The 24,707-nt window shown below is 42.6% G+C and overlaps 1 long non-coding RNA gene across 1 annotated transcript; it reads right to left on the bottom strand.

Moving 5' to 3' along the window:
- Nucleotides 1–15,338: 15,338 nt before the first annotated feature.
- Nucleotides 15,339–21,670, bottom strand: LOC309349770. Its single transcript, XR_014160176.1, has 4 exons — nucleotides 21,460–21,670; nucleotides 19,581–19,754; nucleotides 18,514–18,621; nucleotides 15,339–17,162 (listed from the first exon to the last, which is right to left on the bottom strand). It is a non-coding gene; the product is annotated as an uncharacterized lncRNA (long non-coding RNA).
- Nucleotides 21,671–24,707: the final 3,037 nt, after the last annotated feature.

The following is a 24,707-nucleotide window of genomic DNA, read 5'->3' as shown; positions in this document are numbered from 1 at the left end:
AGCAAAAACAAAGTGACAACATTCTGAAACAAAGCATTCTCAAAACAATTGCAATGAAAAACATCTAAAAGCGGGTACATACATCTAAAAGCGGGTACAAATACAAAATATTTTAAAAGCAATTAAAAACATCCATCCATCCAATGATTTCCCCCCTGTGTCATGTGATTGATTATGTGGGGCAGGGCTTACCTCCTCCCGCCCAATACAGTACTTTATTCAAGTTGGTGCTCCTGCTTACAGCCAAAACACCGGCAGAAAATGGCTGAAAGTCCTATTGATTCATAGCCCCTGACAGAGGAGTTACAATGGGCAGCAAAAGGGTTTTTTGCTGGTGGCTCCCCAGGTGTAGAATCCCCTTTGCAGTCTAGAATATGGGAGTTGTAGTCCACCCACAGGTCCGTCCCCGTCCCCCCGGTGCACACTACCAAGCAGTAATCTTTCAGGGTTCCAGACAGGGGATCTATCCAGCCTTATTGTTGTTGTTGTTGTTGTTTAGTCGTTTAGTTGTGTCCGACTCTTCATGACCCCATGGACCACAGCACGCCAGGCACTCCTGTCTTTCACTGCCTCCTGCAGTTTGGTCAAACTCATGCTGGTAGCTTCGAGAACACTATCCAACCATCTCGTCCTCTGTCGTCCCCTTCTCCTTGTGCCCTCAATCTTTCCCAGCATCAGGGTCTTTTCCAGGGAGTCTTCTCTTCTCATGAGGTGGCCAAAGTATTGGAGCCTCAGCTTCAGGATCGGTCCTTCCAGTGAGCACTCAGGGCTGATTTACTTCAGAATGGATAGGTTTGATCTTCTTGCAGCCCTTGGGACTCTCAAGAGTCTCCTCCAGCACCATAATTGAAAAGCATCAATTCTTCAGCGATCAGCCTTCTTTATGGTCCAGCTCTCACTTCCATACATCACTACTCGGAAAACCATAGCTTTTACTATACAGACCTTTGTTGGCAAGGTGTTGTCTCTACTTTTTAACCTAGGATGTAAACCTGGGACCTTATACATGCAAAACATGTCTTTGACTGCTGAGTACTATCAGTTACAGACCTTTCGTAGCCCTTACAATCCCCATTCAGGGAACAGGATCAGTTTGAGTGGAGCAGTGCATTAGTCAAACTACAATACAGGTGTCCTAAAGAGGTAAAAAAAAAAACAACAACCCTGCAATGAAGCGGAAGGGTAAAAGCTCACTAGGTTTCAGTATGAACAGAGACCATGAAAGCAGGTCCTCATGATCTTTCCGAATTTGAGGTTTTAAGCAGTAAGTGCCCCAGACATTAATACAGGGACTGCATTTGTGTGGTTTTCAGCTGCCCATGATAAAATGGTATCGTCCTGAGCATAGTTCCCTGGTTGAATTGAAAACGTGACCCACTTTGACCTTAATTACTCATTATTAGTACCTGCCAGTAATCAAATAATGTGATCTTTTTAGAGAACTGGGGGGTATTATCACCCTCTGATGAAAACATTAGCTTTTAAGAGAAATGAAGCCATATTTCGTAAACTGAACCAAGTGGTACTAATCCCCTAACAAACAACAAATTATACATTCCGTGTTGATGCAAGGGAAGTCGACAGGGTATAATCTTAATTTGTATGTACAAGATTTAGAGGCAAGCTAATGGATGGGTTGCGAACTGCTGAGCCTTTTGAAAGAAGGTGCTTCTACCATCTAGCAATGAAGCTTGGGGTCATGCACAGTGTGTGAATACACATAAGTTTTTTATGGACTGTCTGCTCTGTGTACATCCCTAGAGAACTTAAAGCCATACTTCCTTGCTTTATGGCCTGGGATTTGTACAGCACGTATAATCATTTTCTTAACATAAGAAATCTGGTCATGCATTCAAGGTTCCTCTTGGTAGAAAACGATATTGCACCAAGGGAGGAATGAAGATCTCTGTACTGAGGTATGTGAGCCACCCCAATACATTCCCCCCCCCCCCAGACATTTGGAGAAAAGAACATGAGGCGTGAATCCCTTGTGCTTCCTGTTCCCTCTGCTTCTCCATCATATCCAAAATACAACGTTCGTATTTGTCCCCTTCATTGAAATGTGCAAGCTGTCATCCCTACAGCAGAGCACACATATCTCACAATGTGCATGCCTTTTTAGGGAGAGAGGAAGGAGAAAGAAGCTTTTTCCAGTATTACAGAGAAAGGCAGGAGGTTTACGGTTCCTGATGACTAGGCAGTACCAGCGGGCTCCAGGTTAGGGGGTACAGTATTATGGAGTTTGGGGGAGTTAATTCCTTATTTCTTTTTTTAAAATATTTTATTAAGTTTTAGAAGAAACAACAAACATAAGAAAAAACAAGAACAAATACACAAAAATACAAAATTATAAAATACATAAAAAGTAAAAAAAAATAATTTCAAAAAAGAAAAGAAAAAACACATTTTAAGAAAAAAGAGAAAAACACAAAAATCCCTCTTTTTGCTTCTCATCTTTGATTCACTTATTTTCTTGACTTCCTCACATCTCCCTATTTTGTATCCCTGTTACAAAGTAATTCAGCAAATTCATATCCAATTTATTTGTCTAATTATCCATCCAGTCTTATTTTTAGCCTCGTTGCTAGAATCCCTTCAGTTCATTTCAATGCCATTAACTTTCAAAAATTTTACAATATTTCTGCAAATAAATTTTAAATTTCTTCCAATCTTCTTCCACCAACTCTTCTCCCTGGTCTCGGATTCTGCCAGTCATTTCCGCCATCTCCATATATTCTATTACTTGCATCTGCCATTCTTCTTAATTCCTTATTTCACACCACTTCCTGCCTTCTCTGCAAGCAGCAGTGAGGAGTATTTCTGTGTTTTGGAGGAAGGCCTCAAGCAGCAACATGTCTTCCGTTGCTACACAAAATAATAGGAGTGGTGGGGGTGAAAGAAAAGGGCAGGAGATTGCTCTTGGAATGGCATACAAAAGACGAACAGGTTAAATCTGCAATGATACACTGGGCAAGGGAATTGGGGAACAATATTCAGATTTCAAATTGGGAAAGGTTATGGAAAACGGGTTTGAAATTCACAGCATGTTGTACGCTGAAAGAAAATTATATGAAAATGATGTACCGGTGATATTTAACTCCTAGTAAATTAGCGAAGAGTCGGACACGACTAAACGACTAAACAACAACAACAAATTAGCAAAGGGACACGGGTGGTGCTGTGGTGTAAACCACTGAGCCTCTTGGGCTTGCCAATTGGAAGGTCGGCAGTTTGAATCCCCGTGACGGGGTGAGCTCCCGTTGCTTGGTCCCAGCTCCGGCCAACCTAGCAGTTCGAAAGCATGACAAAGTGCAAGTAGATAAATAGGTACCTTTGTGGTGGGAAGGTAAATGGCATTTCCATGCGCTCTGGCTTCTGTCACAGTGTTCCATTGTACCAGAAGCAGTTTAGTCATGCTTCTGCAGCAACATTCCCCTCCACATACCCAGTTATTGCTTCCTCCTCTCTTTTTTTTAAATAATATTTATTAAAGTTTCAACAATTACAGAAAGAAAAAATAAACATACCACATTAAACAAAAACAAAACAACGCACCACAATATAAAAAAGAGAGGAAAAAATGGAAAAAACAGAGAAATAAAGCCCATTAAACAAAAACAAAAACGCAAAAAAGAAAATGCATCAGATCTCCTCATTACCATTCTTTCATTAGCTTATTTCCTTGACCTCCTCACACCTCCCTTTTTTGTATTCTAGGTCTATTATCTATTTCAGCAAATCCTTTCCCTCTTTACTGCTTCCTCCTCTTTCCTGGATAAGTAAAGAAAAAGAAAAAGGTAAAGGACCCCGGACGGTTAAGTCCAGTCAAAGGTGACTATGGGGTTGCGGCACTCATCTCGTTTTCAGGCTGAGGGAGCCGGCGTTTGTCCACAGACAGTTTTCTGGGTCATGTGGCCAGCATGACTAAACTGCTTCTGGTACAATGGAAAACTGTGACAGAAGCCAGAGTGCATGGAATTGCCATTTACCTTCCCACCACAGAGGTACCTATTTATCTACTTGCACTGGTGTGCTTTAGAACTGCTAGTTTGGCAGGAGCTGGGACAGAGCAACAGGAGCTCACCCCATCATAGGGATTCGAACTGCCAACCTTCCCATCAGCAAGCCCAAGAGGCTCAGTGGTTTAGATCACAGTGTCTCCCGCATCCCTTTCTGGATAAGACACAGGGGAGATCCCATCCAACTAGAGATCATTGAATGAGTAGCATCATGTCACAACACCATGTAGCCGAAAAGATTCAATTATGTGTGATGTCAGTGAAGGCAAATGACATCTATACATATGAATGTGTCAATATTTATTAAGTCAATATTTGTAAAAGGAATGCTGGGAGTGGGGGGGAGGATGAGTTTTTAATTTAAAATACTGAAAATGTTTGCAAACACAGTAACAACCTGAGTTGCTTTGGCTCAACCAGTTTTCAATATCCATTCTTTCAGATCCAGAAAACTTTGCACATAGCAGTAAGCTGCACATCATTGCGCACCAAACAGGTGGTGGTGATAGGACAGTCATTGAAACAGAACATAGAAAAAAAGGAAATAAAACATGACCAAAAATGATCTAAATGGTCTAAGAGACAAGCCTGATATCCAATCTCGCACAATCCATTGGGCTTATGCGTGGTAAATTCATACCAATAGAGCGCAAAAAATAATTGAGTTTTCATTTTTCAAGGCCTAATGCTCTTATCTTTAGCTCATCACATTGTTATCAAAAAAAAAAAATCTGCTTGCTCATCAGGTGAGCTTTGATAATCTTCCCTAGTCCTCGCATTTATTCATATATTTTTAGATTAAATTAAAAGAATAGAAAACCTTAGCACTGAACCCAATTAAAAACGAAGTGATTAGCTATGAATAACTGTAAAAGTGACCCAAAAAAAGAGACCAAAAGGAAAGGCAATCAGTGCTCTTTAATTGACACAACAACTTTGGTGTGAAATTTGAAATGAATAAAGGAGCTGATCAGAGAGCCCATTACAATATGCTTCCCCTCCCCTCCTTCCCCATTTTTAATAGCTAAGACTCCATCACATGCCAGGCTTTGACAAGTAAAATGTTTTTTTTTTAATTAGCTAGCTTATGTGCTTTTATCAAAAGCTATGATGCATCTGCATTTAGAGTACAGTTCTTGTACGATATTCCAAAAGGATATCGTAGAGCTTGAATAGGTGCAGAAAAGAGAACTCCAGATGATCAAAATGCTGAAGAAACTTACAGATGATGAAAGGCACATGGGGCCTTTTAGTTTAGAACAAGCGTCCCCAACCTTCGGCCTTCCAGATGTTTTGGACTACAGTTCCCATCATCCCTGACCACTGGTCCTGTTAGCTGGGGATCATGGGAGTTGTAGGCCAAAACATCTGGAGGGCCGCAGGTTGGGGATGCCTGGTTTAGAAAAGGGCAACTATGGAAGGGACATGATAAGATTGTAACAAGTTATGAAACAGATTGGCAGGGGATTGAAGAGTTGAGTACTACTTCATTCAATGCACGATCAATGTACACAGTTTGCTGTCATAAAATACGGCGACCACTGGCTTAAAGGTAAAGGTAAAGGGACCCCTGACCATTAGGTCCAGTTGTGACCAACTCTGGGGTTACGGCACTCATTTCACTTTATTGGCCGAGGGAGCCAGCGTACAGCTTCCGGGTCATGTGGCCCATATGACTATGCCTCTTCTGGAGAACCAGAGCAGCACATGGAAATGCCGTTTACCTTCCTACCGGAGCAGTACCTATTTATCTACTTGCACTTTGACGTGCTTTCGAACTGCTAGGTTGGCAGGAGCAGGGACCGAGTAACGGGAGCTCAACCCGTCACGGGGATTCAAACAGCCGACCTTCTGATTGGCAAGTCCTAGGCTCTGTGGTTTAACCCACAGCGCCACCCACGTCCCTGACCACTGGCTTAGATGGCTTTAAAAATAATTGGACAATTCATAGAGGACAGGTCCATCAGTGGCATATAGCCATGAAAGCTAAACAAAGCATCCAGAGCCAGAGGAAGCAAAGTTCTCAATGATACTTGTTGAGCTGGAAAATAGCAGGGGATACCAGTTTGGCATAACTGTTCAATTAGAATTCTAGAAATGTAGGAAATTCCACACATTTTATTTAAAGGAATGTTAGCTTGTTCTGTCTTATAATCCGAGAAAATAGTTGCAACCAAGGATCAGAGTAAATGAAGGAGAAAGAATAATGAATCTCAGAATCTTGTCACTGCCACCTATTTTGACAGTTTCCTAGGAAAGCTTTGGGATTGGGGCAGAGGGAGAGGATTAGCCATCACACAACTGGGAGTAACCAAGGCCTAGCAAATCTTGGAGAACAAGCTTGTCTATGAGCTGTCAGAGTAGCTAGGCAAGAGGTTGTTGCTCCTATCCAGTCTCCATCTAAAAATGAGCAAGGCTGCTATTCTGTACCTACTTTCCTGGGAGTAAATCCGATTGAACTTACTTGGTGTTGAGTTGTGGGTGAACATATCAGACGACACAGCAATTCTTCAAACAGCTCTTGTTTATTCAGAGGCCAGAACAGAACTGAACTGAAGGGTTCAGCCAGCCTGCTTATATAGAACTCCAGTACAATGTAACTGTAACAATTTTCTAAAACTATCCAATCACTGAATGTCACTTTCGATCCCTTATTTGCATAACTATCTACGGTATCCCCCTGCTGGCCCAGGGTGAGAACTTCAGTACATAACACTTGGACATTCTTGCAAGTAGAACCTGTGTAAGCTTTGTAGCCATGGAAAGGATGCTGTTATTCCCACACACCCCCACCCCCCATGGAAAAATGAAGCAACACATTTGGAGAACCCCATGAGATGAGAAGAAAAACTCCCCTCTCCCCTTACTCTGATATTGGTGGAGACTCATCTCCCCAACACACACCCTTGGCAAGATGCCCAATTCTGTTGCTTTAAAAAATTACAGTTGTACCTCGGAAGTCGAATGGAATCCATTCCGGAAGTTTGTTCGACTTCCAAAACATTCAGAAACCAAGGTACGGCTTCCGATTGGCTGCAGGAAGCCATGGAAACCCCGTCGGATGGTCAGGTTCCAAAGAACGTCCGCAAACACTTACTTCCAGGTTTGCAGCGTTCAGGAGCCAAAATGTTCGACTCACAAGGCGTTTGTCAATCAAGGTACAACTGTATATAGGCTGGTAGGTAAAGGTAAAGGGACCCCTGATCATTAGGTCCAGTCATGGCCGACTCTGGGGTTGTGGCGCTCATCTCACTTTATTGGCCGAGGGAGCCAGCGTACAGTTTCCGGGTCATGTGGCCAGCATGACTAAGCCGCTTCTGGCGAACCAGAGCAGCGCACGGAAATGCCATTTATCTTCCCGCCGGAGTGGTACCTATTTATCTACTTGCACTTTGACATGCTTTCGAACTGCTAGGTTGGCAGGAACAGGGACCGATTGGTAAGTCCTAGGCTCTGTGGTTTAACCTCAGAGGCTAGGACTTACCAATCAGAAGGTTGGCAGTTCGAATCCCCGCGATGGGGTGAGCTCCCGTTGCTCGGTCCCTGCTCCTGCCAACCTAGCAGTTCGAAAGTGCAAGGCTGGTAGAGTATTGTACATATTAAAGCTGATATTTCAATACACATGACACCTGGTGCTATAGAGGTTGTTCATTCGTGGGTTGTCAGTGGTGAGTGTTTAACATTAACATTATAGCCATTTTCATCTTTTGTAGGCTAGAAGCTATGGACAGGGCCAGTACATTGCAGTACAAGCTGGCTCTTCTCAGTCCACTTTCATTCAGATAATTCCCATTCATTTTGCATAGTGCCTGGGGCTACGAGGACAAGGGAGGGAAATCGGCAGCAGAACAGTGAAAGAAAGAGCTGACAATTTAACATGGAAAGCAGAAATCGGAGGTTTTTATGTCCCTCTTAGAAGTACTTGTGCAGTTCTGAGCTCAGTGAAGAGGAAGAGAGAGTCCGTAAGCTGAGCAGAATGTCTTTCGCATAAAGTGGGTCTCACTACTAAGCATGTGAGAGGCGAGAGAAATTATTCTGAAAGGAGAGTAGAAAAGCCTGCCATTCCTTCTGTTCATCAAAGGGAAGGAAGAAGCAAATGAATCAGAAATCAAAGATTGAATATCATCGGTCTTGCTGACAAAGAAATCAGCAATCCCCTCACAGCAAGTGCAGGAGTTGGGAAAAAAGCTAAAAGGACATAGAAGCCTTGAACAAAAATGGGTCTTTCCATTTAGAACAGTAATTTTAAAACAACATTTTGATTTAGTAGCTGCAAAGATTCTTTGAACTGTAGTGTGTGTGTGTGTGTGTGTGTGTGTGTGTGTGTGTGTATCTATAGGACAAAAATCTGGCCATTTTATACACTTCAAACTTGGAAGTGTATAAAAAGTTTAAAGTCCCAGTGAATCGATAGGAGAGTTAAGCATCTGCTTAAAATATCTCATATTGAAATGAGTGGAACTGAAATATATTCACCTTATCTGGATATATCTTATAAAGTAAATGTTAGAAACTCAGGGAATATTAACTGTTTCCATTTGCCAATTGGGAAATTTACTGTTATTTACTGCTGAACACTAAATCTCATCTAGGCAAGTGCTTTTGGCAAGTTACAAACATTTATCTGTTTGCCATTGTTTAGTAGACAAAGAGGACACTTTGCATGGCCCAGCTAACCAAATTTTATCCCCATGCCCTTCATTTACTGGTAAAGAACTATGCCAAATGCCATGACACAGGGAGAAATATTGAAAACATCCTTGTTACGCAATGATTTATGATGGGTGCCATTTTATAAATGACTCAAGTTTACCCTCATTTCTTTAAAATTACTGGCGAATGTCAAAACTTACCAGGATGGTGAAAAAGTAGTTGCTTTTTTATTAATTTTATTTTGTGTATAGTATTCTGATTGTACAGATGTGTTCAGGGATCTGCCTGATCATGTGAAGAGGAGGAGGAGGAGGAGGAGGAAGAGGAGGAGTTTGGATTTGCTATCCCACCTTATCACTACCCTAAGAAGTCACAAAGCGGCTAACAATCTCCTTTCCCTTCCTCCGCCACAATAAACACTCTGTGAGGTGAGTGAGGCTGAGAGACTTCAGAGAAGTGTGACTAGCCCAAGGTCACCCAGCAGCTGCATGTGGAGAAGCGGGGAATTGAACCCGGTCCACCAGATTACGAGTCCACTGCTCTTAACCAATACACCACACTGGCTCTCATGTATAGTGTCAACGGCCCACATTCAAGCTCTTTCATGACACTGCTGGGGCTGAAGAATATTCTTTGTGTGGTTGGCATGAAGATGAATTTTAAGTTCATTTGGTTGCGAATGCTTCAAAACTCTCCTTGTGCTTGAGAACCCTGATAACGCAGACTTCCCAGATGCAGGATACACACCCAATGCCTATGCCGTTGGTTGTTTCAGGATACACACCCAATGCCTGTGCCCAAAGCTACTGATATTCGTAATCAATAAAGTTGTGGCCTGCTTAATCCCAATACATTCGTCCTGTGCTTATTGTATCTACCCCCAACCCCATCTATGGTGAGTTCACTGCGCCTGGGCCCACAACCATGACCTTATGGGACACCTGGTATTCCAGGAGATCAGTAATGAAGATTGAGTAAGAATCTGTGAGGACTTTCCAGTTCACTTAAATGGTGAGCCAAGTTCCTTGAAGGCAGAGGGTGTGGGAAAGGACATGAAATAACACTGTGTATGGATTGGATCTAGGGTGAGAGAGCCAGTGTGGTGTAGTGGTTAGGAGCAGTGGACTCATAATCTGGTGAACCGGGTTCGCGTCTCTGCTCCTCCACACGCAGCTGCTGGGTGACCTTGGGCTAGTCACACTTCTCTGAAGTCTCTCAGCCTCACTCACCTCACAGAGTGTTTGTTGTGGGGGAGGAAGGGAAAGGAGATTGTTAGCCGCTTTGAGACTCCTTAGGGTAGTGATAAAGCGGGATATCAAATCCAAACTCTTCTTCTTCTTCCTGCAACAATATCAGTTTAAGAAAGGCAAAAATTCTTCTCTTTACCCAAGATTTTGGGCCTTAATTTGGAGGATGGTATTGTGGGGCAGGTTCTGTTAAGTCCAACATTTTATTTGTACAGCTGTACTTTCTATTGGTTTTAGCGTAACCTGCTTTGTGTCTCTCTGTGAGAAAAGCAACTAACAAGCACAATAAAGAATAATAATAAAATAATATGCATTTATTTATTTATCTTGGTAAAATAGTCTTGTGTGAGAATGCAGAAAGAGATAGGGGAGGTAAACCTGAGCACACAACTATTAAAGAGTTTTGCTGTTACAGAAAAGGCACTGGAAAGAATTGGAAACAAGAAGAGTGAGGGGTTTAACCATCAGGACCTTTGGAAGCAGTTGTCAAATGACCCAAGTCCTATTTTGGAGCAAAGAGGAAACATGGGTACGGTGGGGCTGTGGAACCATGCATTTGGCACTGCCCTTGGGGCCGTGTGACTCTCTTGGTCAGTTGCACAATGACAGTAAACTTCTGAAGCACAGCTGAGAATCCTGTTGCAGGGACAACCTTTCAGCAGGTCAAGGCAGGTGTATATGATTCTCTCCACCCCCATTTAATCATCACAAGAACCTGGTGAGGTAGGCTGGACACTCACTGACCTTCAATGCTGAGCGGAGATTTGAACCTGGGTCTCCCTAGTCCTGATCTGACACCAGCTCTCAGTAGATACTTAAAAATGTACTACGTACATCCCAACCATGTCCAGGATTGAAGTGCTGTGGTGCAAACAGAGGTTATTACTCCAACAGCTATAGCCATGTCTCTGACCAGGTAAACTGGGCATAGCTATCCATCTATGGTGCTGGAGGAGACTCTTGAGAGTCCCATGGACTGCAAGAAGATCAAACCTCTCCATTCTTAAGGAAATCAGCCCTGAGTGCTCACTGGAAGGACAGATCCTGAAGCTGAGACTCCAATACTTTGGCCACCTCGTGAGAAGAGAAGACTCCCTGGAAAAGACCCTGATGTTGGGAAAGATGGAGGGCACAAGGAGAAGGGGACGGCGGAGGATGAGATGGTTGGATAGTGTTTTCGAAGCTACCAGCATGAGTTTGACCAAACTGTGGGAGGCAGTGGTAAACAGGAGTGCCAGGCGTGCTCTGGTCCATGGGGTCACGAAGAGTCGGACACAACTAAATGACTAAACAACAGCAACAACAACAACATCCATGTTTTATTCTTTGTTCTAACAAACCCCTCTAACACAGTTGCTACAATAATTTCCTTAGGCTGCTCTCATTGCATTTGAGATGTGACGTCAAAGACCAAAAGAAGGAAGGAATTTTTGGAATATGGCGCACCATATATCACAATTTGGACTATTTCTTTAAAAAATAAAATAACAATATACCAACATTGTCCGATATAGAGAAGCAATTTTTACCAGATTCAAGTAAGGCAATAAATGACATTCTTCTTATGCAGCTTTGCCTTGGAATTTTGGCGGCAGCAATGGAAATAAGGAACAAAATCAGCAACGGCTGCTTTCATGAAATGGCAAATTATTCAGTGGTGAAAGCCAAGTTTCTGTTAAACATCTCATGTTATCTTAGGTACCAGTCACATAATCCCTTATCAGCTAAACTTTTTTTATTATTATTATAAAAAATAAAAAATAAGGAACTTATATTCAAAAGGCCAAAGAAGAATTTCTAATGAGAAAGGATGTGCCAGCTTTTGGGGAAATTAACTGCTCCAGTGAATTGCAGAGATAAAGCGGAAGAAATTATCCCAATGATTCGTCTATTGTAATTAGAGATGGGCCTCAGCTTCTGAGGTACACAGCCAGATCCAAACTTCTCTCAAACTGGAAAGGGTGTGTGTGTGTGTGTGTGTGTGCGCGCGCTTTGCCTTGAGTCTTCCTCTTTTAAATGACAAATACAACAGCAGTCAATTGAAACACCAATCACTTATTTTTCCTACTGAAGAGTGTAAATCTGTTGGTGTTATTACGGTCGGAGACCAGCTTATAAAACACGCTTGGGGGTACAGTTAAAACAATGTAGAACAATAAATTTAAAATTTATAAATGTGATAAGCATATAGACACTTAAAACTTTAAGATAAGCTACTGCATAGATATGACCCAGTCACCCATGGAACTGAGTTTGGGGATTTTCTTCACGAACTAGTTTGAGTCGGGGGATGGTCTGAGCCTACAGATCTGTACACAGAATCTGGCGACCATCTGGTTCATCTTCTGATCTTTGCCTAACAGGAAAAGATCAAATTTTTGCTTTTCCGGGTGATCAGTGAGCCTCACTAGTAGGGGGTCAATGGTCTTACTACGTGCCTCTTCATAAAAGGGACATCTAAAGAACAAGTGCTCTGGGCTTCCTATATCCCCCAATGAACAGGCAGAAAGTCTCTGAGCATATGGGACTTTTTTTAAAGGCTCCTTCCAGGACCGGCAAGGGCAGAGCCGAGCTGCTGGTGAGTGTAAAGGCCCTTCTAACATTTTTGGATACGAGAAAGAGAGATATGCTGCCGGTGCGGCTATATCTCTCTCGATTTCTCCAATTTTATAGTCGGGGCACCTTGGGCAGTTCTGCTGTCTCTGATTCTTTGCCTGACCATAGCTTTTGCCTGGCCCAACCCCAGACTTAGAAGGGCTTGAGGGGCAAAACCCAGTTTCTAAAGGGTGTTCAGGACTGCTGTCAGCCAGCCTGACTGGAACTGGTTGCAGAGGATCAGTGGGGCTATTCCTCGGGGGAGCAGATTCAATGTCAGTCATTTGTAAATTGATGTTAGGCAACCTTAGTAGATACCTGACTGTGTTGGTCCTTCGACCCAGCCTTGTTTCAGGGTGGTGGCCTGTATTAAGACTACAGATCCAGGATTGACCAGAAGCCAGATTTACCCAAAGTCGCTTATCATAGAATCATAGAGTTGGAAGAGACCACAAGGGCCATCGAGTCCAACCCCCTGCCAAGCGGGAAACACCATCAGAGCACTCCTGACATATGGTTGCCAAGCCTCTGCTTAAAGACCTCCAAAGAAGGAGACTCCACCACACTCCTTGGCAGCAAATTCCACTGTCGAACAGCTCTTACTGTCAGGAAGTTCTTCCTAATGTTTAGGTGGAATCTTCTTTCTTGTAGTTTGGAACCATTGCTCCGTGTCCGCTTCTCTGGAGCAGCAGAAAACAACCTTTCTCCCTCCTCTATGTGACATCCTTTTATATATTTGAACATGGCTATCATATCACCCCTTAACCTCCTCTTCTCCAGGCTAAATATGCCCAGCTCCCTTAGTCGTTCCTCATAAGGCATCGTTTCCAGGCCTTTGACCATTTTGGTTGCCCTCCTCTGGACACGTTCCAGTTTGTCCGTGTCCTTCTTGAACTGTGGTGCCCAGAACTGGACACTTATCAGCTGAATTAAAGTTAAGATGATGAAGAAAAAGTCATTTATTCACAGATTATTAAAGCCAGTACCAGCTTGGAGTAAGCTTTTACTCCTGAAGAAGCCAACCTTGGACTTAGAATGCTGCAGGGGAAAAACTACTGCAGGTGCTTTTAATCTTTCATTTTGGATCTTTGTGGCTAGATAACAGAATGTTAGTGCACTGTCAAAGCCACATATTCCTTTCTCTTGCACACTACTGGATCAGCTAACAATCTATCTACCTATCTACTAAGGTCCCCCACTCCAGCAGGCAGTTTACTGGCAAGGACCTCCTCGACCCATAGGAGCCAACTCTGAGGGGCCCCCAATAAAATATATTAAGGGATCAGCTCCCCCAGTTGATGGGCGTTGCCATTCAAATGATGTGTGTGTACCAAGTCTTGTGATCGATTTCATTCCAGTTGGCACCCTTGCCTGGACCTGTTGTAGCGAGGATGGAAACTAACTGAGGAAGCCACTGCTGAATCACACTCCATTGTCTCTTGAGACAAGCAGATGCCAACAACAACCAACAAAACTCCTGTCCCAATGACCCAAAGATGAGTGGCACCAGCAGTTTCTTCTCCTCCATGTTGTAATTTCTCATTGATTTAGGAAAAGCAGGCAAAAAGGAAGCAATAAGAAGGCTAAGGGTACAGGGCTGATGGGTACAGGTGTGCCATTAAGCACCTTTGCTGGGGGGGGGCAGGTGGTACGGGCCCGGCAAAGTCATTCTTTGACCCAGCCCAGCCCCTGTGTCAGAATTGCAACTGACAATGTGGGACGGTGCTGGAATTGATGGAGTCTGACTATTATTATGAGTGTACCACTTCCATGCCAAAACAGCTTCTCGGTGGTTTACAAAGCGTGTTCTCCCTCATGGAGAGCATGTGTTGTAGTGGGGTCTGCCGAGCCACCCCTCTGTTGCCAGGAAGGGTTCCTAAAGAGGGCCTAGGGCAATGATTGGATGGCTGGGTTGCTGGGGTAAAAGTTATGTTGCAATTTGGGTGGGAGGGGTAAAAGGTTTTACACATTCTGCACGCAGCCTGGAGCTTTCTCTTTGCTGCGTGCAACGGATCACCCGCCCACCTGCCCTAAATTAAGGGGTTTTTTTGCATTGACCTTGCTATGCCTGTCATGGGGTCGTTTGCCATTGGGGCAGGGGCCTGGTAGGAATTTTGTCCATTTGGCTGATTGGCTGGAGCCATTTGTTTTTTGCCTACTGCATAGCAAATCGTCACAACTTGTAAGGTTGCGGTTAGGCACTGGTTATAAATTGGTGGAGGAGGGGTTAGGATAGGCTGGGCCTGCCCCTCCATGGTTGCTGCAGAAAGGGAATTCCGTTAAAGGAATCCTGGGGCTTGCCATCTTTTCGTCCAATCCCTGGAATGGGACTAGGGCCGGCAAGCCTTCGGGCAGCATGCGGATGAGAGTTGAGGGTCTGTGGCTCAGCTCCATTTCTCCCCAATATTGTTTTCCCTTACTGGCTTTCGGTGGTGCCCGGAAGTCAGTTCTGTCCCCAGGCGGCGGGAGAGATAGTCTTAACCAATGCCTAAACAACCACTCACGCTTATGTATTTCAATAAAGTTGTGGCCAAAATTATGCCAAAAACCTTAAACAAAAATAATGTGTGTGATGTGAGTTATTTGGGGGGTGGCTTAGGGACCTCGACACGCAACTATTTAATCAATACATCATTAAACACGCAATAGCAATTCCATTGGGGCATTAAAACTTCCTTAAGTGAAATGTACAATGGGACAAACAATTAAAATTCAAAGCAAATTTGTTTTTTTGTTTTTTTTAAAAAAAACCAGTTAAAACAATAAAACCAGATGTTCAGTTCATAAGATCGCTTGCCGTAACAGTTGTGTCTCCAGGAGCTGGCAGAATGCCAACACTTATGGGGCCTCTCATATTTTCTTTGGGGGGGGGTATTCCACAGCACTGGTGCCACCAGTGAAAAGGCCCACCTTTGGTTTTCCACAAGACAATAAAGATTCGGTTGAGGCAAAACTAATCAGGTTCCATTAGCTGATTGTAGTGCCCTCACTCTAATCTGCCCTTGGTCAGTCCACCAGTCTTTATTGCACAAGCAATAGGGATTTCAGCATAGCACTGGCTAGGCACTTGATAGTTTTGAATAAGGACTCTTTCTGCACTGCCTTTAATAAGAAATAAGAAGCTCATGAACAAGTAAAGGATATAGAAACACTCCATAAGATAATGCGAAATGCAAGAAGAACTAATGGACAATGTGCTCATCATTAACTGCTGGGTAATAACAAGCTTTGTTAACAGTGTTTTATAGATTGTAATTGTTTCGCTGGCGGTTTGTTAATTATTCAATATGATTTATGCTGTATTTGTGATATTCTATTACGTTCTATCATATTATCATTATTTATTGTTTGTAAGCCCCTTTGGGATTCATTTGAATGAAACGTGGCCTAGAAATATATGGAATACAAAGAATCCAACCAGAACACCCACTTCTGAGCCCATCCTTCCCTGAGTTCTGGAGCGGCTCTGCACCACAGCAGAACTTAAGTAGGACAGCATGAAGTTACTGCTCTTGACATGCTCCCAAAAGGAGGCTTCTCTCGGGAGAGTGCAGCTGTCTGAGCAGTTTGAAGAACTAAGAAATGCCCTGCTGCGTTCGACCAAAGGCCACTGTAGCCTTCCCTTCTAGTCTCCCCACAGTGGCCAATCAAATGCCTCAGGTAAGTTTGCAAGCAGACCATGAGCATAATTGCACTCGCCCACTCACATTGCTCATCAGAGGATATTCAGTGAGACACACTGCCTGTGATACTGGAGGTAATATACAGCCATCAGATTTGTGTAAAGGCATTAGGACATTGACAGTTTTATTTTTAATCCCCTTTCTAATGATCCCGAACATGGAATTTGCCTTTATTGGGATTGCCATCTCCTGTTGAGGATTAAATTGTCACATTTAACGTTTGTAAAGGACTAGAACGGGCTGATTTCATTCATATTAATGTGAATACCTAATTCTGAAATCTGAATTGGTGCTTTAACACACACACATACAGCATATCTTCAAGGGATATTCATTTATGACCATTGCTTGTCTCTGAATTTGGGCCTCATATTAGACATTGTGCAGAGGCAGCTGTGATAGCACTGGGTGCTAGATTCAGGTAGGTAGCCGTGTTGGTCTGACACAGTCAATATATATATATATAATAGTCCAGTAGCCGTTAGGTTTCTGTTTGTGCCACTGGTGCAGTGCTTGGAGTCACAAGACTCTGTTTACATTCCGGGGATTCCAAACTATTGGAAGTCTCACGGGAGACGGATGTTGTTGTTACTGGTTTCCCGTTCCTTTGTTCCAGTTGCCTCTCTGCTCTCACAGAGAGAGGATGTTCCTTTTCTGTCTGTGTAGTTAGAAATAAAACTCTTTGCAATGTAGCTCAAATTTCCATGCATGCTGGATACTCTGCGTAATGGGGAACGTGCCTGGAGCCTCATCAAAGGCTCAGGTCGTTAATCACGTTGGAGGACTCGACCGGAGGAGGAGCTCGGTTGAACGCAAGTCCGACAGTAGCAGCTTAGAGACCAACTGAGTTTGTTCTTGGTATAAGCTTTCGTGTGCATGCACATTTCTTCAGATACCTTCAGATACTGGGTGCTCACAGTCAAACAGTCATAGCTGCGAAGGGCCCCATTCCATTGCAAGGAATGCTGCAACACACAAGCATTTTGCCTGTTCAAAACCTTTGGCAGGGCAGCTAGAGCATTTCAAAAGAGCCACAGAGATGTCCTTCCCTATATAACAGCAGAAGCAGCTGGTAGGGCCGAACAGAGCCAATCCAACCCTCTCAGCAAAACAACCGCACCATTCCAAACCCCCCCCACCTTCTCTTTCCTTTTGTTACCGGTGGTGACCTCCACATTGGGAAACCAGATCCTGCTCCACAGCACTCTAAATAATAATGATCAAGGTGTCTCCCCTGCCAGGTAAGTATGATGATGTTGTTGTTGTTGTTTAGGGAAGATTTAATGTCTGATGTTGTTTTGTTTTTAATATTCGGTTGGAAGCCACCCAGAGTGGCTAGGGAAACCCAGCCAGATGGGCAGGGTAGAAATAAATTATTATTATTATTATTATTATTATTATTATTATTATTATTATACATCTGGTTGGGGTTTGGCAGAGAGACAAAATAAGCAGCCATATTTGGAACGGGGTGGCCAAATCTGTACTTTTTAGGAAAGCATATGGTTGAGTTGTAATGCCTATATTATGGAGCATTATATGAGGCATATGCATGGAAGGAAAAAGGTCATCCAAATCCAACTGAATGCTGGGGCTGGGAGGAACAATGGAAGAACTTCCTCCAGTTCCTCCTTCCTGGTTAACATTTTTGCAATTTCCTCTTGGGGCACACTGGGAATTGATGCAGCGTTGACTCTTATCATTCATGTTTTACCTGTTGATCTTGCCCAGATGGTGATAGAGACCTTGCCTATTGTCTCTGGGTCACCATCCCTTGTATTTTGCTCAGTGCTTGCTGTTTACCACCTAAGACAGGGGTGGCCAACTCCCAAGAGTCTGCCATCTACTCACAGAGTTAAAAACTGGCAGTGATCTACCCCTTTTTTGGGGTTCCGATCAAAGTTGAGCTTTTTTCAGGAAGGAATATCCTGTTTTTAGGGATCCGGTCTTTTTTTAGGGAGGAAGAAAGCCCCAGTTTTTGGGTGCAGGGCTTCTTGGGGGGAAGCCAGTGATCTACCAGTGATCTACCACAGACTTTCAATTATCTACCAGTAGATCACAATCTACCCGTTGGACGTGCCTGACCTAAGATATCAACATCACATGAATTCTGGTCTTCCAGGTTGTTGGGTCAGGGGTGGAAGAAAGTTTTATATTCAGCACAATCTCCCTAAATTCAAGCCCAGGAATGGCACTCCCTGGATTTTCAGACAGATATCCATTGCTGTCGTGGGAAGCAAGTAAAATCCAGAGCGCAGCTTGACTAACAATCCGTAGCAATGTTTTCTACAGTTTGCGAAAAGGAACGTGAAGCACCTCCATGCAGACACAAACGCGGTTGCTACATTGATCAAATGTTGCCGGAGCGATCAAATCTCTTTCTTCCCTCAAAAGTAGAAACCTCAAATTGGCCTTGAACTTTCACTGGAGAGGAAGTTTGGTCACAAAAGAGACAATCAAAGATATTGTGGTTGCCTGAGGCAGAAAATCAAAATGGCACTTTCCTATGCTGGTAAGAATATAACAATAAACTCAATAATTGACAATTTGCTGCTCTGGAACAGCACCCCAGAGTCTGCCACCTGAGGAGGTCTGCCCCACCCTGCCTCATAACAGAGCTGGCCTGGCAATTGTAGTCAATGCCAATATTCCAGCTGCCACAGCCATAGAAACAGGCACCCTGAGCCAATTCCAGACAACAGAAGGTAAAATTGCATTATGGAACCCATTTGCTGAAAGTTGGGGGCAGGGAGTAGAATGAAAGAAGCATGCTATCAACATAAGCATATTCCTACTAATTAAGTAAAAACTTTTTTTTTCAAAAAAGAAAACAATTATCAAGCAAATAAGAGAAGCCAAAAATTGCCCCAAACCCTATAACATCTAGAGGAAAAAAATTGCAGATTAAAAAAAACCAGGCTAAAGCAGACCTCAAAGCAGAGCAGCCATCTGTGCCAGCCACGATTTCGTAATAATCCAACTCCTAATAGCATTGCGAATAATAACAGTAAAAATGGCAAGAGTTGCTATGTTTTCCCAGCAGTAATTATAGAACCTTTCTGTGGTGTCTGATCTTTGCTTATGGATCTTTACAACTGTGCTTAACGCTTTCAGAAACGCAATGTTTCTCTCCTTACAATACCCCCAACCCCCCACTCCCAGCCGTTCCCATTACAAAATAGAGGAGAAATGTTTCTGTGCCGATTTCCTGGAAATGTTCATCCTGTATCCACCAGTGAAATTTGAGACAGCCATGGCTTTAATGTCCCAAGACTGTAAAAAAGAAAAAGTTTTCGCTTATCTGCCAATCAGCTGCTAAACTAATAGGTCATATAAGGAAGACCATCTACAGACTTTTTCACATGGCTTCATTTTTTAACCACCTGATTCCTCAACACTCATGGATTCCTAGCTGGTTGTGTGAAGAACACTGATGGAAAAGACTTGTGTTTGTGGTGAAAGGAAGTGATTAGGAAGGTGGGACTTCGTCTCCAAGCAGATCTGGATTGGACAGTTCTTTGGATAGAAGACTGCTCATTTATACTCCCCTTGGCTCTCTGGAGGAAAGGTACAATATAATGAATAACTAAATCACAGGTAGGAGGAGGGGTGGTAGAGAAGGAGACTAAAAATTTAAATAAACACTTTCTCACCTTAGGTCTTATAGAGCAGGCATGGCCAGCTCCCAAGAGACTGCGATCTACTCACAGAGTTAAAGACTGGCAGTGATCTATCCCCCTTTTTGGGGGTTCAGGTCAAAGTTTAAGATTTGCATGCTCTACTGACTGAGCTATCTCCCCATTCTCATATCATACTTCTTGAAACATCCTTAACATGGGTTTTGTCAGGGTTTCATGTCCAAATTGCAAGTTCTTTTGGCATTTTCATGGGGGGAAACATGAATGTCTCCAGTGTTCTTAATGCAATAAATGCAAGGAAATTTCGCCTGTCATCCTGGTGCAAAGTAGGGTGTGTGTGTGTCTGTGTCTGTGTTTGTTTGTGTGTGTGTCTGTACTAAGGCTGAGCACTGGATTTCGCTGAAACCCAAGACAATCCAGGGTGATCAGGGTGGAGTGGGGATCCAGGATTCAGTCAAGACATCCACCTGCTGCCTTGGCTTGAGTCAGGCTGCCACAATGATCTGAGGCTGTCAGGAGATATGCCTTGACAAAGGTGATTGACTTCATGGGACTGGCAGAGATGACCGGCAGAATTCGTGACCAGGGGAAAGAGGCAGTGGAAGAAGACTGGAAGAAATTTAAAATATATCTTAAAAACTGTTGTAAAATTGAGGAGTGTTAAGATGTCAAGGGGTAAGAAGCAGAGAATTACAGCTGTAATCAACAAATTTATGGGAATTTAATGAAGGGAACTAAATGGATAAATTGACTAAAGGGTTGCTAAAAAATTCTTTCTAAAATAAGGATGCAGCGAAAGGGAGGTATGGGGAAGTCGATTGAAAGAAGTTATAAGAAAATAAGATTATGAATTTATTTATGTTTGATTTGTTTATGTTTGTTTGTATTTTGTGAAAAACTGAATAAAAATTATTAAAAAAAAAAAGAGAGAGAGATATGCCTTGAGCAGGAATTCAGATACTCCTTTACAAGGCCCTTCCGTGCAGCCTACCAACTACATGTTTAATCTGATTTTGTATAATGTCAGACCCTCCCAAATCCCCTGTTTCCCAGGGACAGTCCCAGATTTACAGAAGCTGTCCCAGTTTCTGATTTGATCCCAGAATGTCCCACTTTTCCTTAGGATGTCCCTATTTTCATCAGAGAAATATTGGAGGGTATGGAGCTAGCTGACCCCTAAGCCAAGGAGATAAGTAACTATACAAACTTTAGAAGACATCTGAAGGCAGCCCTGTATAGAGAAGTTTATATGTTTAATGTTTTCTTATGTTTTTATATATGTTGGAAGCTGCTCAGAGCGGCTGGGGCATCCCAGTCAGAAGGGCAGGGTATGAATAAGAAAATTATTATTATTATTATTATTATTATTATTATTATTATTATTATTATTATTTATTATGATTAAGTAGGACATCCCTGTGTTCATCAGAGAAATGTTGGAGAGTGTGTAATGTTTTAAATAGTTGTTTTAAACTGTTTTAAACATTTTATTCTTTTTGTAAACCACTCTGAGGTTTTATTTTAAAAAATCAAGTGGTATATACATTTTATGACATAAATGATAGAATAAGTACATTTTGGTGAAATTCTCAGGGGTGAGGTGCAGGATTTTTTATGTGCCTACTTTTGAGCTGGTTAAGGATGGTTTCTCCTTTCTTTCCTTCTCCACATCATTCCCACCAGTGTTCTTCACTCTGCAGCCTTCCTGGGTGGTGACATCATGAGATAGCTCCTCCCATGAGGCTTTTTCAGCTCTGGAAGTGTCAGCAGCTAGGGAGACTGCAGAGATCTGGGGAAATGTTTCATGGAAAGTGGAGGGAACACATACACACACCTCCTTGGGCCAAGATTAGCTCAAAACCTGTGCAGCTAATAATGGCTCAGATTGTTCTATTGTACTAAGCATCATGCCTTCAAGAGGCCAAGACTCTGAGCTAGCTTCCTTCCTTCCTTCCTTCCTTTTTAAAATTTTATTTGCTTAATTAAAAAAACACACGTTCTTCATCATCCATTAATACAAAAAGATAAGAGAAATCAACTTTAAAAAGGGGGGGGGGAATTGTCTAATCTAATAGAATAAAGAAGATCTTCCTACTTGACATACAACTTCCCATCTGCTCCATATTAACGTATTGCCAAAATTTGTCAGATGGTTATCAAAACAGAAAATATAAATAAATATTTAATTGTCTGTGGTCTCGATTCTTACTACCAACTACTACAGATGTTATTCGAATGCTACAACAGAGTTCAGACGGCGACAACTATTTTTCAAATATACTTTAACTACTTCCCACTTTGAAATAAATACATGTTTTGGTTTATTTTATTTTATTTTTCAGATAGATTATCCAACTCTGAGCTTTCATTTTTAAAAAGTAAGCCTCTAGCTCTACGGGCAGCAAAGTTATAAAGCAAAATGTACAGAACATCCTTCTAGTTGATTTCTGGGAGATAAGTCAGCTGCTCCGTGTTTTTAGCCAATGAGTGAAATTTGAACTGTGATTAAAGAATAAGTTCTTTGAGCACCAGCCTATAGGAATACACACACACAAAAACCATGATTTTGGGTTGTTTTGTTCACAGTTCCTGAAAATAAATATTATGATTATGGGTGATGTAGGAGTAGTGATATTTTTTAATTACTAAATATACGAAAGAGCTAAAGGATTCTTAAATATGCTCTCTTGCCTTGAGTCACTGTTGTCTCCATTTCAGAAGGCGTTGGGACCACTGTCCTCTTTGCCACTCTCACTGTTGCCTGTGCTTTTTTTTCCTAGAAAAAGAGGTGTCAGAATTCACCATGAACACCTCCCTCGTTCTCTTAGAATGGCTATGGTGCCCACCTGAGAGGGGCCGGAACTGGGTTTTAGTGAGATCCAGCTGGGGAAAAAAGCCCTGACTGTTGCCATTCAGGCCGTCCTTTTCAACACCACAGAGATGTTTCTCCATCTCCCTAATCTTGTCACAGACTATATGCTCGGAGATGACAAGCTCTGCCACGGAAGAAAAGCAGAATACAAATATAACCATTTCAATTGATCAAGCGATCAATCAATCAATCAGTCAGTCATAGTACTCCAATGAATTTATCCCACATCATTGCCATTATGATGTGTGCATCCCTGCTCACACCATTATAGCTTGGGGTAAATTGTACTAGATATTAGCGTTGTGAGAACTCAAAGCATCAACCTTTGTGCTCTCAGTACTGCGTGGTTCAACCTGGGTATTTTATTGAGGAAAGTATCCATAAATGAATCTCGTAGAGAGATTGCTCTCACGTCAAGAGGCATGCTAAGCCACTCTTACGGAGCATTGTGCTAAACTACTCTGCAGAAAATCTTTCTTTGCAATTTGTATACAAGCCTGGGTAAGGGCGTTGAATCAAGAAAACTTAATTTTGACAGGCCTGATATATAGTCTATTTTGGTTAACCAAAAGGAACACATACATTTTCTACATTAGAGAAATTTCCATTATTTTCCTTTCAGCCATGAAAATCGATTCTGATGTGATTACACTCGGAGGCCGCTTGATGTGCCTCTGACAGTACAAAATGGATAGAAACGGTGGGTGGTGTTGAATCAAGGATACTGTGGTTAGCTGAACTCTTGTCACAAAGTCAAAATGGTGAGATTAGAATGCACACCATCCGTTTGTCTCATGCCAGGAACTGAGTCTCTGCGTGCCTGGGAGCAGGGTATAGGGGGAGTGTGGTAGCAATATTCTGATGTTTGATGATCAGAAGCACTTACATCATTTTCTGTTTGTTGTAAACAGTGCTATTTGCAGAAGTGGGAGGAAGTCACCACAGTTCATGGCCCAAGTATCTCCTAATACTAAATAATGGAATGTAATTTAATTGGTATCCATTAATTGGTATCCATTCTGAAGGAAATCAGCCCTGAGTGCTCACTGGAAGGACAGATCCTGAAGCTGAGGTTCCAGTACTTTGGCCATCTCATGAGAAGAGAAGACTCCCTGGAAAAGTCCCTGATGTTGGGAAAGATTGAGGGGGCAAGGAGAAGGGGATGACAAAGGACAAGATGGTTGGACAGTGTTCTCAAAGCTACTAACATGAGTTTGACCAAACTGTGGAAGACAGTGGAAAACAGGAGTGCCTGGCGTGTTCTGGTCCATGGGGTCACGAAGAGTCGAACATGACTAAACAACAATAGTTTATTGGTTAATTTTTCTAATAAGGCTGTTTCCCATACTATTTGGTACCATTGGTCTATGCTTACTCCTGAAAGGTCTCTCCAGTGTCTGGCTATGATGTTTATGGCTGCTGAGAGTAGGTGGGTTATGAGCTCTTTATGATGTGAGTGGGCATTATTATCTTGGAAGATGTTTAGTCACCCCGGTATGGCTCCCCTTTATCACATACACAGCCCAACAAGACAACGACAAGAATCCACCAAATGAATCAATATGGCTAACATAATTCAAAAACACCCACCCCACTCACACATGAAAACAAAGTTCACCACAGCCAATCACAAACAAACAACCACACCTTAGGCCAACCTCTCTCACCACCAAAGGAGCACAAGTGAATAGTAAAGAGAACCGGCACAAGCGACACTGACACAAAACCCTACACATACATCAAGTAGAACGGAAACATTGCCACCCAACCCCAACCCCACTCACCATGCCCCCCTCCACCTCTTTCCCTGTTTTCTTTCTAATGTAACACTAATGTCTCAACAAATGAGACTGATATTAGAAAATGTAACTTGAAAAAAGAGACATTGCACATACAGTGGTACCTCGCGTTAAGTACTTAATTTGTTCCAGAGGTCCGTTCTTAACCTGAAAGCGTTCTTAACCTGAAGCACCACTTTAGCTAATGGGGCCTCCCGCCGT

This window comes from Podarcis erhardii (genome assembly GCF_964252035.2).
Source record: "Podarcis erhardii genome assembly, chromosome: 9".
NCBI classification, from domain to species: Eukaryota; Metazoa; Chordata; class Lepidosauria; order Squamata; family Lacertidae; genus Podarcis; species Podarcis erhardii.
The sequence above is the reverse complement of the archived record's forward strand: the minus strand, read 5'-3'. Positions and strand labels throughout refer to the sequence as shown.